This window comes from Peromyscus leucopus, chromosome X (genome assembly GCF_004664715.2).
Source record: "Peromyscus leucopus breed LL Stock chromosome X, UCI_PerLeu_2.1, whole genome shotgun sequence".
NCBI lineage: Eukaryota > Metazoa > Chordata > Mammalia > Rodentia > Cricetidae > Peromyscus > Peromyscus leucopus.
Genome location: NC_051083.1, coordinates 70,307,556 through 70,320,212, shown reverse-complemented (window position 1 = coordinate 70,320,212; position 12,657 = coordinate 70,307,556). Strand labels below are relative to the sequence as shown.

The 12,657-nt window shown below is 35.0% G+C and overlaps 1 pseudogene; it reads left to right on the top strand.

Annotated features, from left to right (window-relative positions):
• Positions 1–1,355: 1,355 nt before the first annotated feature.
• On the top strand, positions 1,356–1,945 carry LOC114696795 (annotated as a pseudogene).
• The last annotated feature ends 10,712 nt before the right edge of the window (positions 1,946–12,657 follow it).

Below are 12,657 nucleotides of genomic sequence, written 5' to 3'. Positions count from 1 at the left end.
AACAGAACTAAGTCTTTAAATAGAGAAAAATTGTGTCCTTACACTAAAAAATAAATAACTCAGCGATGTAGGCCTTTAAATATACACACTGAACATATTTTCTATGTAAGCTCTTTTCTTTAGAAGACAGAACATCATAATGTGACATTTTATAAAGATTACTGAAAATAGTTTTACCAATGTATTTGTGGTATCTCTATAATATTGTGTATGATACGAACAGTTGCCCAAAGCACTTTTGTTTCTAAAAGCTGTTTTCTAGACTCCATTTTTTCTAAATGTTTTGTCAGAAGTATGGAAGGCAAATACATGGCAACTGTCCTTTTCTTACTCCTGTTAGATATCATTAATTGATCACACACCCTTTCTTAAGATTCAACCATAGAACATTTCTGATAGACTAAAGAAAGTTCTGTTCTGCTCCTTATATTTTATGCATTTTTCTCACAAGAATTGTACTCCATATCAATGTTCCTCTTAAGAAACAGTATTCCTCTTAAGAAACTTCAGATTCATAAACACTTATATAATGCCTTTGTGATAAAATTGTACATTTCATAGGAAACAACTGTTAATACTGATAGAAAAGTTAAAGATGTGTATGGCATGGGCTAAGGAAATAGCTCAGTAAGTTGCTGCACTTGCTGTGAAACAAATGTTCTAGTTGCAAATCTCCAGCACCCACATAAATTTAGGGAATGGCTGTGCCTGTGTCTTTAACCCAAATATTGTGGAGTAGAGACAGATGAATCCTGAGAGCTTGTAGGCCAGCCAACTTAAGTGAAATGGCAAGCCTCTGGTGGACAGGTAGAAGGCACCTGCTATCCTCTTTACGCCTGTGCATATGCAAGCACAAGAACATGCACCTGTACATACAGCGCGCGCGCGCGCGCGCGCACACACACACACATATACACTCATACCTTGTAGAATTATTATTTTAAGATGTGTTGCATTTGTTTGTGCTGTGGAACATTTGTTTTAATGATGCAAAGATGTGTTGCATTTATGTTGCATTTGTTTAACTCTGTGAAGCTGTGCTACTTTTCCTGTCTAAAACACCTAATGGTCTAATAAAGAGCTGAATAGCAAGGCAGGAGAAAGGATAGGCAGGGCTGGCAGGCAGAGAGAATAAATAAAAGGAGAAATCTGGGAGAAAAAAAGAAGAAAGTTCGAGGAATGAGAGAGAAGACAAGAACTTCAGGACCCAGCCACCCATCCACACAGCCAGCCATAGAACATGAGTAAAAGTAAGATATACAGAAGTAAAAAAAGGAAAAATCCTGGAGGCAAAAGGTAGATGAGATAAATTAACATTAAGAAAAACTAGCAAGCAGGAGGCCGAGGCAGGGAAGATGGCGGACGGGAAGGCAGGAGAGGAGAAGCCAGAGGACCTGAAGAAGAAGCAGAAAAACCTATGAAAACTAAGACTGTTTCTTCCAGTAATGGAGGGGAAAGTTCCAATCATAGCGCTGAAAAGCAATCAGCTGACAAAGAAGCTGAAGATCTCCCAACAAAGCCTACAAAATCTCCAAGTTTGGATTCACCATAGGTAGTCAGACGACAAAAAAAGCATTAGCCATATCCATCAAACTTGGATCAAATCCTAAGGAAACGGTTCCAACTCTTGCTCCAAAAACCATTGCAGTAGCAGCAGCTTTCAATGAAGATGAAGGTAGTGAACCAGAAGAAATGCCTCCAGAAGCAAAGATGAGGATGAAGAATATTGAAAGGGACACACCAACATTGGCTGGACCAAACTCCTTTAATAAAGGAAAGCATGGCTTTTCCGATAATTAGAAGCTGTGGGAGCGAAATATAAAATCTCATCTTGGAAATGTACATGACCAAGACAATTAAATGAAGTGTTTTGAGATTGTGGTGTGGGTGAGTGCAGTTAGAAGGAACAGTCTCCTTTTGTAAAGAATGGTGTAAGACTAGCTTTGGAGTTGGTTTTTCTTTTCTTTTTCTTTTTCTTTTTCTTTTTTTTTTACGATTGAGTGGTACACTAATAAATGAGAGTTTGAAATTTAAAAAAGAAAGAAAGAAAAACTAGCAAGAAACAAGCCAAGCTAAGACCAGGCATTTATAAGTAAGAATAAGCTTCAGTGTGTGATTTGTTTGGGAACTAGGTGGCAGGCCCCCCAAAAGAGCCAAAGAGTTAAACAACCAACAACATTTTGGCTGTACCAACATAGGCTCTAATTTCAAGGCTCCTTTAAGAGTTTCTGCCTTACAGCAAGCCCTTGAGCAGAGAGAACTTAGAAACCTAAGGGAAAAAAATTGCTTGCATCAGTGCAAGCATCAGCTTCCTACAGCTAGGAAGGTTGAAAGCAGTTCCTAATATGCACCTCCTACCAGGCTTGGAGCTTAATGCTTGGTTTTCTTGACCAGAGAACAAGGAGAGGAGGATGCTAGGGACCAGTCACCCAGCCACACAGACACAAAGTAAGAAGGAAAGAAAATATCTCTTTCATTGCTCTCTCCATCCCTCCCCAACTCGCCCATCTTGATCCCTTATGTTCCCAGCCCCCACATCCACTCTTCTATTCCCCCTCTCAGTTTGTCTAAGAGATCTTAACTCTTTCCCCTTCCTGGGGCGATCCATGCATGTTACCTAGAGATATCATGACAGAGTGAGGCAGTATGGGATGAGGGAGAAACCTGGTGCTAGGGAAATCCCCAGGAACTCACAAGGATGTCCCCAGCTAAGACTCCTAGCAGTGGTGGAGATGGTGCCTGAACTAGCCTTCCCCTGTACTCAGATAGGTGACTACCCTAATTGTCATCATAGAACCTACATCCAGCACCTGATGGAAGCAGATGGAGAGATCCACAGCCAAGTACTTGGCCCAGCTCCTGGAGTTCAGTTGAAGAATGAAAGAGGGACTACAGGAGCAAAGGGAGTAAAGATCATGATGGGAAAAACCACAGAGACAGCTGACTCAAGCTAGTGGGAGCTTATGGACTCTGGACTGACAGCTAGGGAGCCTGCATGGTACCACACTAGGCCCCCTGAATGTGAGTGACAATTGTGTGGTTTGATCTGTTCATGGGGCCACTGGCAATGGGACCAGGATCTACCCTGGGTACATGAACTGGCTTTTTAGGGCCCATTCCCTATGGTGGGATGCCTTACTCAGCCTTGATGCAGGGGGGAGGGGCTGGGACTGCCCCAACTTGGTATGCCAGCCTGTGTTGACTACCAAGGGAGGCCTTACCCCATGAGGAGTGAATGGGGGATGGGATAGGGAACAGTGGTTGGGATGTAAAATGAAAAAAAATAGAAAAGAAGGAAAGAAAAGATATATAGAAATAGAAAAAGGTAAAAAAAAAGCCCAGAAGCAAAAGATAGATGGGATAATTAAAGTTAAGAGGTGGCTAGAAATAATTCAAGCTAAGGCCAAGCATTTATAATTAAAAATAAGCCTCCATGTATGATTTATTTGGCAGCTGGGTGGCAGGCTCCCCAAAGAGCAAAAGACTAAAAAACAACAACAGCAAACACACACACACACACACACACACACACACACACACACACACACACACACACACGGTATATATGGCATTACTGGTAATATTACAATTAGCCAACTTTCTGGTATTGTTTTAACTATTTCTTTTTTTCAGTAATAACTAATAGAGTTGTTCTTAAACTTTAACATATCAGAAATCCTCAGAGAAACTGAGTGTTCTGGCATGATACTGTAATTCCAGCACTCAGAAACTGAGGCAATTGGACCATGAGTTCATGACAGGCCTGTGCTTCATATAATTTACAGACTATTTATTTCTAGGAAATAAAATGTAACACTATCTCAAAAATAACTGGCTAAAAGTCTTGAAGCTATCTGAAGTAGAAGGAATGCTCTACAACTGCCTTAAATGTGTATTCTTTTATTAATAAATCAATCTACAAAATATTGACTTAGCAACTACTGTACTTTGTTAGGTAGTATGAGGCATGCTAGATAAGCAAAGGATAATCTTTAAGAAACAGAGATCTGTTTCAAGAAAGTAAGCATGCACACTAATAATCTGACAGTAAAAATAAGAAACCAAGAGATAATCACATCCCAGATCAAACTTAAATATTTGTAAACCATAGATCTCTCAAAGTTTGTGCATGATTGAGACATGTTTGCCTAATGAATATCAGCAGATATACTCTTTTTATGTACATGTGTCATTTTTTGCAATGGGGGAAAATATCTCAATCCATTAAAAGAAACACTAGACACTAACTAGTTAGATTGTAAGTACTAACTGCCCACCTTATGAAGGTGAATTACAATGGTTGTCTCTGAATGTCATTTCATGATATGGAAGAAGAACTTTATGTATTAATTCAGGTAAGTTTCATCCGTCTTAAGCTGGCAATATGAAATTACCACTACATATATTATCTCAGTGATGAGCCACTTCAAACAACTATTTCTGACAATTCCACTGTCAGTATAGAATCTAGAGATTCATTAAGAAAATTGCTCAGCATATTTTCCTGAAGTGCAATAGGAAGAATTGAGATGTCTATTAAGATGTTCTCAGTGAATTCTGGCAGGGTCGCAATACAATGGCCAGACTACAAAGTACTACATCTAAAAAGAGATCCATTATCTCATTTTCAATGTCACAAATAATCATTTACCCTCAATTTCTGTTCAGCAGTTTACATAAACTCATAAGAGAGACAAATTTGTATGGTTTTGCACAACTGAAATTAATTGAATTGTTAAAATTTTTCTATGTACTTTTAAATCATAAACCTCTGAACACTTTAAAGGGAAATAAAAAAAATCATTTCTTTTTTAAGTAATGTGAATGTGGTACAGCAAAATTCTTTAATTTCTGACTAATTTATAAGCAAGCTGAATTTATTCCTGATTCTAATAGATTGACATTGGTAATATTCTGTTCACACTTTACCCTGAAGCTTCTATCATTAACCAAGTAATTTTTTCATTTTATTTTCTTTAAATTCTTTTTGCTTTTCTCTTAATTTCTTAGTAAAGATAAAAACAGAAAACAAACTAATCTTGCCACTCTATTCTAAACATTTGGCACTCTAAAAGCTCACCAGACTTGAACATTTAAACATTTATGTTTAGAACTCATGGACTTAGGTGAGAGATGAAACAGGAGTGAAAATCTAGCTGTATCTGTTTGTAAAGAGATGAGGTTTGATATGGAACTGTATTCTCTCTAAAGAAGTGTGACCTTTTTCTTCATCTAAGGACATATTTAATTCTCCTGGAAATACTCCCAAAGGACCTAAATATGCTCACAGGAAGAGCTATATATCTAATTTATTTTTTGTTATCTCACATATTAATTTTACTAAAAATTGCAGATATTTAAAATATCTGAGAAGATGGTGTGCTTGAATACCAGAGTAAAACAATGCATTATAACAGAGATGCACAATAGGCTGGTAATAATCTGCAGAGAAGCCTTTTCTAAGCTACAATACTACAATAGCCACTTATTATATTTACATCTTTTAAGTCATTATAAACTAGCTTCATTTTCTGCCCTGCATGTTTTATCTACTGAGATCATATGAGTTGTAATAAAAGATTGGTATTTCCATATTTACAAAACCAGAATTATAGACAATTACTATTTAACAAATGTTTGTTGATTGTTAAGGATCATGAATTCAATGTAAGCAAAGGCTACTACACCTTGGGCTCAGAGGCTGACTAGGAGGGTAAAGTGATGACATGATGCAAGAATGAATATCTATCTTCAGCTCTCCAGAAACCATGTAAAAACATAATGCCATAGCATGCATATGTGATTCCAGTGCTCTTACTGGGATGTGGGAGAGGAAGAGAGAAGAATCCCAAGAAGTTCCTGTGCCAACTATCCTGGTATACTCACAGAGGTAAACAAGAGACTTTGTCTCAAATGAAATGTAAGGCATGGATTGCAACATGAAATTTTACTCTGATACTTGTGCCATGGTATATGTATGCTCACATTCATACAAACACACATAAACTTTAAAATATTAAATAATAAAATATTAACAAATAAAATAAACAATAAATAAGGTAAAATAAAGTTATTACAGTTTTAAAAATCAATCAATGACTTGAGTAGATATTTTTCACATAAGATACTGGTAGTCTTTAATGAAATACATTAAAAGATGCTAAAGTTTTTAGTAGTCAGGAAGATGTAATACAAATTACTGAGGAGATACCACTCCACACCCAGTAATTTAGGTATGCTTTAAAAGATAATCATTAAATTGTTTAAATCAACAACATTTTTATTCAACACTTACAATGAATACCTTCTCTTTAATAAGCAACAAAGTATAAATATTTATTATCAAATTCTAGTTATTCAAAATAAGATAAAAAGAACAGCATGTTTCACTCATTGCCAAATCTAGTGTTGGTCACATCATACCCATGACAGAACTGTATCTGAACAAGATCAAAATGTCCCCTTGAGGGAGGCTTTGCCCTGGAGGAGGTAGGAATGGGGGGTGAGCTGGGAGGAAGGGGAGGGGGGCAGGAAGGGGGAGAACAAGGGAATCTGTGGCTGTTATGTAGAACTGAATGTTATTGTAAAATAAAATAAAATAAAATAAAATAAAATAAAATAAAATAAAATAAAATAAATGTCCCCTTGAAGCAAGACTGGTACAGAAGACCAACAAACCTGCAAAAACTAAGAAATCAGTATTTAATCCAGGGGGGTGGGAGGAGTGGAAGGAGGGGAAACTGTGGTTGGCATGAAATGTATGAAAGAAGATTAAATATTTAAAAATAAATCATAGAATAAAAAATATTTGTCAAATCTTTAAGCAAGAATTTAATCTTAAAAGAAATTTGAATATTCTGAGAAAGGATGTACATTACAGAACACCTACTAAGTAGAATATTTTTATTTTAGAGTGGATCAAACTTTTTTCAAATATTTCTGTAAAAATCTATTAAAAAACATTCTAGAGATCAGTATTTGAAGAAAGCAAATAGAAGCAAGAAGCTCTGTCCATATTTATATTTACTTTTTCTTCTTTTGATTGTTTCTCTTCACGCCCTAATTAGACATAACAAGTTTAGCCTTCACTGGTACATTTTCATTAAATTGATAATTGCCTCAAAAAAATTCTATTTCATCATGTCAGACCACTCAATTCTCTATTTGGATGTCAGATAAAATGTCTTTTTCTTTCTTCCTTCTTTTCTTCCTTCCTTCTTTTCTTTCTCTTTTTCTTTTTCTTTTTCTTTTTTTTTTTTGTGGCAGTTGCCCAAATGTTAATTATCAGAGTGGCCATCAGAGACCTTAATAAGAAAAAAGTGAAAGCTATATTTGTTTTTATTTTCTGTATTAGTGTGTAAGATTGTATATATCTAAAAATCAATTATATGAATTTTCTCCTTTTTATATGTCAAGTAATGACACATAAGTGCTGTGCTTCTGGGAATAATGATGCCACAGACACTGTAGTCTCTATAGAAAATGCTTATTCTATACTAAAAAGAATGTTTAGTTGTAAAGGTTACACAGGACAAAGTTTAAAAATTAAAATTCTAGTTGGTCAAGGTGACATATTAAATGTTCCTGAAATATATGTCTTCCATCCCAATATAACTGGCAGACTAGATATGGTTTTATTCATTATAGATTTTCATCTCTCTGTACTTCCTCTTGATATAATTAAGCCAATTCTGTTAGGCTCAGAATAACTGAATATAATTTTAATCATCTATCTAGAGCACTTGTATATCTCTCATTTTAAAATGGTGTTATGCAAGACAGACTGATGTTTTTAAATATAATACGCATGCACCATTTTCAAACTTGGACATCTATTACTACTATTAAGAAAGGGGTTCAAAGATTCAGAATTAACTAATAGGTTGCATCTTTCAGTGTTCTAATGAAAAAAATGTATATCTTAATAAAAATATCTATTACTAGAATTTCAATTTTTCTTCCTAAGGTTTTACAAAACTATCTTTTCTCTGAAAAACTGTAACATGCCACATGTATTCTTTTGGATACAGAAAGTATTACTATTTCAATATTAATACTTCTTAAAAGATATTCTCAAGTTAATATGCAACATTGGTTAAATTTGCCACTGAAGAAAATAACACAAATAATAGTAAGACAATAGAAAAATTATGAAATGTTAAACAATACAAAAGTGTGAAAATTGGAAAAGAATTAAAATGGATTACAGTAGTCAGAATATCTTTTACTCAGAGTAAAAAAATGTATAATGATGGTAGTATTATTTTCATTAATAAAAACAAAAGTCATTTTAAAATCAAATATTTAGAATTCTGTTTCTCCATTTTATAAGTATAACTAATTCAATTGCCTGCATTAAGATAACAGAAATTAAAATGTTTTAGCAACATTTTTATTTGGAATCTCAGTATTTTAAGAAATTCATTCTGAAAAAAATACAATGACTATGATATTACAAAAACACTATTCCAAGAGTCAGAAAAATCACACTGTTCACTTCCAGTTTGGGCCAATATATATGCCATCTTTCTTACTTTGACTAAATCACTAGTTCCTCGACAGTGTTTTTTTTGTTTTTGTTTTTGTTTTTGTTTTTGTTTTTTTTTTGTGTGTGTGTGTGTATGCATGCACATATCTTGCATGAACACAGATGTATCACTTTGCTCTCTGATTTCCCTTGATAAATGGATTAGGGAGAACAGCACAAGGAAAAATGTATCAATTTGAATGCATATTTATATAAATACAAATATCACCAAAACAATCCTGAACAGCAACAACAAAACTACTGGTGACATCAACATTCCAGGTTTCAAGTTATACTCCACAGCTATAATAGTAAAAATATCATGAAACTGGCATAAAATCAGGTAACACCAAAGAGAATGGAATGGAGGATCTCAAAATAATACTGCACAGTTATAACTCACCTAATTTTTTAATTAATTAAATTTATTCAATTATTTTGCATCCCAATTGCAGTTTCTCTTCCCTCCCCTCCTCTGATCTCTCCTCCACCCTCCCAATCCACTTCTCTTCTGTTTCTGTTCAGAAAAGGACAATGATATAGATATGATAGGATGAGAGGGTAGATTATTGAATCTACTTTTTAAGAACAATTTGTTTTACACTGCTATGGATTTTAGTTTATTGATACAAATTTAAAGTTAATTTTATTATATGGTATATATATTTATACTCTTATTTAAGATATTATGTTTGAATTTTAATAGATAATTAAGAAATACAGATTAATAATTGGACTTCTATGATAGTCAAACTTATAGTCATGTTAAGTTTTCTAGGTATACATAGATATAATTCAGTTAGGCAGGTAATCTTCAAACACTTCAAAGGCATTTTAAATGTTTTAAAAACTTAGCCTTTCTGGACAATGAGACATGTCTGCTCCTGTCAGCACTGATTTACTTCAAAGAGAAAGATGGGTATCAAAGACACTCCATATGGAGTTTATCTTCTTCTTGGCAAAAATAGCCATCTGGGCAAGAGGCTGTTCTTGCCTGGACTACCTGACAAATATTTTATCAACTGGACATTCAGGACCCATAGGAATGTGACCACTGAAATTTGCAAGATGAGATGGTCCTTCAGCTTCGCAGAAGAAACTGCCAGACATTCTACAGGACACAGGAAAAGGTGACTGAGAGACTCTAGGCCTGTGGGCTGAAGATGGATGCTCCAACACTGCAGAGGAACTTTAGATGACTTTACAGGCAGGCAGATGTCTCTGTCATTCTAGATTTTTGTAAGTTGCTTACAATGCTCTTCTGGTTTACTTACATAATATTGTATCCTTCTGAGGTCTTTGATGTAAGTGAAGGCTAGATCGTTGTAATTATGTTTTTCCTTGGTTTTGATAGGAGATAAGGTAGACATGAAACCTTGGACTCAAAAATATAGGATAGATAGAAATTTTGTCTTTGATTTTACAAAATATAAATAGACGAGATATTGTAACTGTAATTGTTGCTTGATAACTGTTGTTATATGTAATTTTAATAGGTTAAAGTTAAAACCTTCCTTTTGTTTAGACCAGAAAAGGGTAAGTGATGGGGGAATGTCTTTCTACACGCTGTGTATATGTGTTGCTCTGATTGTTTGATAAATAAAGCTGTTTGACCTATGGCAAGGCAGCTTAGAGGCAGGTGGGAAATTAAAAGAGAGGCAGGAAGAAAGCAGAAGGGGAGAAGGTGCCAGGAGCAGCCCAAGGAGCAACATGTAATGGAATGCAGGTAAAGCCACAGAACATGTGGTGACACATAGATTAATAGTTATGGGTTAATTTAAGATATAAGAACTAGATAACAAGAAGCCTGCCATGGTCAAAGTTTAAAAATAATATTAGCCTGTGTGTGTTTATTTGGGTCTGAGTGACTGCGGAACTGGTGGGTAAGAGAGATTTGTCCTGACCACGAGCCAGGTGGAACACAGGAAAACTTTCAGCTACAGTCAGGCCTCCCATGGGTATCAACAAAGCATGGCATTTTAAGTTGAGGTAAGACTAAGCTGTGTTAAGGCTGGGCAAGGCAACCCAGTATGAGGAATAAGTTATTGGAGGCCAACTAAAATGTTAGGGACATGGCCTGCTTCTACCACTAGAAGTCCCACAAGTAGATTAAAAGACAAACAATATTGGAGAAAAGACAGCTATCTTTAGCAAATGCTACTTATCAAACTGGATAGCTATGTGTAGAAGAATTAAAATTTATCCTTAGCTCTCATACTGTACAAAATTCAACATCAAATGGATCAAGTTCCTCAATGTAACACTTGATACCCCATGATTAATAGAGGAAAAAGCATGAAATATATTTTAACTCATTAACACAGAAAAAATTCTAACCATGACCCTAATAGATTAGACATTAAAACTGTGTAGCTTTCATAGTACTGGAAGATGCTGTGTATGATACAAGAAGAAAAGAAGCAATCATTAATCTTACATAGTCATGAACCCTATGAACTACGATAAATGACTGGCTTGAGTGTAATAGTGAAACTGACATCATGAGAGTAATTAAACTAAAACTGGAATCATTATGAGCCCAAAACCTATGGCCAGACAGATCATAGAACCTAGGAGAGAACTTAACTACATTATTCTACTAAATATACATAGTATTAAACTAACTCTTAATGACTTATATTATGCCCATAGAATAATACATCTCTCAATCTCATCAGAGAAGCTACTATTAGTTGTAGATGTTGAGTAACATAGAGGCTCACAACTTGCTAATAAGAAGAGAATAGAAGACTATAGAATGCTCAACCCCAAATAAAATGTAAATGCCACACCTTCTCCTCCAAAGACTGAGGGATGATTGAGGAGGGGGGGAAGAATGAGATCTAGAGATGATGTATGACTATAAGGAAACAACGTTATCTGGACACAGCAGGGCCCTGTATACATTTGAACTCACAGTAGTGGTGACTGACAGTATGCAGAATAGCTGTGCAAGTCCAAGCTTGTCCAAATTTCAGCAAGAAAAGGGGAGTTGGTCATATGGCTCCACCTCTAGTGGGAGATCTACTGCCAACTAACTAGTTCTGGGAGAGGCAGGGACAGTTTCCACTAAGAGTGTAGTCCCTGAGAAGTGGACAACTCGGGTAAAATGGCATACATTTGAGGATATTTGCACCTCTTAAGTTGGCCTTCATGGCAATAAAAAGAATACATTAGGTGGGTAGGGAAGAGGAGTGGATCTGGAAAGAGTTGAGGAACTGATAATGAATATAACCAAAGCAATAAGAAATTCTCATACATACACATACACATACAATAACACATACACATACACATACACATACATATACATATACATATACATATACATATACATATACATATATGCAGTGACTTGTGATAGCATTGTAAAACAGTTGGTTAAGCTGCTTTCCTTTTCCTGGATGTTTAACTAAATTACAAGTTAATAATTTTTTCACAGAATCACTCAGAAAGTAACATTTTTTACCACATATGCCAACAAACAGTTAAACTAGATGTGATTAAACTAAAACTTTTCAAGAAATCTATAAAAAAAAAACAAGGTTTTCTTGGCAACAAACAAGCTCTCCTATTCACTTATTAATTCATTAATCTCAAGTTTCCTAAAAAGGAAGGGAATAGGAAGGAAGAAAGCCAAACAAGAATGATGTAAAAGAAAAAGTATATTTGTGCTTGTCTCTTAAAATACTTCACAAACTACCTATGACTAACCATAATTTGTCAACAGATAATCTTATAAAAATTATGATAAAGGGATCCAATGAGATAGCTCAGTATATAAAGATGTTTGCTCTCAAGCCGAAAGACCTGACTTTTATGACCAATACCTACAGTGTGGAAGGAGAGAACCAGTTTCCACAAGTTGTGCTCTGATGTCCACATGTCCACCATGGTACAAATGTGCACATATGCAGGTACACACACAAAAATAAATTATAATCGATAATTGATTTTTTAGATTATCTTAGCCATGTACATATAATAAATACACCCACTTGCAATACATTGCTTTTATCATTATGTAATATTAATTAAGGAAATTTAAACTATAAAAACATGACACATATAATGCATAATTTAATTTACTAAGACCTTGCCTTTTAAAGTTCATGAATAAAGCAATTTCA